The following is a 1,467-nucleotide window of genomic DNA, read 5'->3' as shown; positions in this document are numbered from 1 at the left end:
CTCAGAGCTCCTGAACTCAATCGATCCTCCAGTCTCAGTCTCCCAGTTGCTTGGATTATAGGCGCGCGCCACCACACCCGACAAGAAGCAACAAATCAGAGAGGAGAGTTAAGAGTGTTTGATGTTCTGTGCTGTTTAAATGTGTGTGCGGATGGTAAATGAAGATACATAATGACATGAAAACCAATGTTAGTATCTTAGTTGGCTTTAATGGCAGTATATATGTACAGTCCATTCAGTTCTTACAGAGAAACAAAGACCAGCCTTACATCTCATCACCTGTTTGTATCTGCACCGGGGGGAGCATGGTAGGTCTTTCACAATAAAATCAACCAGTAAAAAAAGGTAAACACAGTGTGATTACCAATTTTCTTATTTCATGAAAGACACATTTATTTCTTCCTTTAATATGACCCTATTACCTGTTGGAATCTAAAGTGGAGGAACATTTAAATGAAAGTAACAAAATTATGTAATTTTCATGTGAAATGTCTGCATTTGTTCTTTCTACAGGTGTGCTGTGAAGAGCACCCTGTGCTCCAGCATCAAGGTGTGGCATGGAGGCTGCACAGCTGCAGAAAGAAAAGCTCTGCAGAGAGAGATGAAGGCTGCACAGAAGACTGTAGGAGTCAGCCTCACCACCATCACAGATATTTACACCTCTAGATTCAGGAATAGAGCCACCTGCATCATGAAGGACCCCGCTCACCCAGCACACACACTTTTTGCTCTGCTCCCCTCAGGCAGGAGGATGAGGAACCTTAAGAGTAGAAACATTAGACTGAGGAACAGCTTCTATATAATAGGATATAGATAATATAGATAATCATTGTAAAAAAAAAAAAATCACTGTAATGACACTTTAATTGGTGATATGCTCAGGATGGGAGACTGCAATGAAGCCAAGATTCAACTTGGCTGCAGGCCTGTTTAGATAGAGAACTTTACTAATTGGCTTTTTATGTATATGAATGTTCCTGTAAAGTGCCCTGAGACAACTTTGTTGTGATTTGGTGGTTTATACATAAACTGAATTGAATATGTGACTTATCTGTGCTGCTGATTACCCATGTTGCTGATCTTGTGCTTCTGTATTCATTCATACCCATCTGCTCACCACAGACTCCTGTTTGGGCTGATGTTGTTACACTGTATTGTTTTACATTATTAGTGTTTAGCGTGTATCTTAGTGTATATCTTAGATCCTTATATACTGATTCTTTTTATAATTTACATTTTTGGTATTTTTGGGTGTAACTGGGACCGTGAGTACATAATTTCATTCCACCTCATGTACCACATGTGATACAAATGACAATAAACGCCAATGTGAACTTTACATTAACATGATACAGGTGATTTGAGGATTACTTAAATAAACATCAGCATTTACATTTGTTCCGATTTCACTTTATTACCACTTAACTCTCCTCTCTGATTGGTTGTTTCTTGTCGGGTGTGGTGGCG

Source organism: Nematolebias whitei, chromosome 12 (assembly GCF_014905685.2).
Source record: "Nematolebias whitei isolate Nwh7 chromosome 12, NemWhi1, whole genome shotgun sequence".
NCBI lineage: Eukaryota > Metazoa > Chordata > Actinopteri > Cyprinodontiformes > Rivulidae > Nematolebias > Nematolebias whitei.
The sequence above is the reverse complement of the archived record's forward strand: the minus strand, read 5'-3'. Positions refer to the sequence as shown.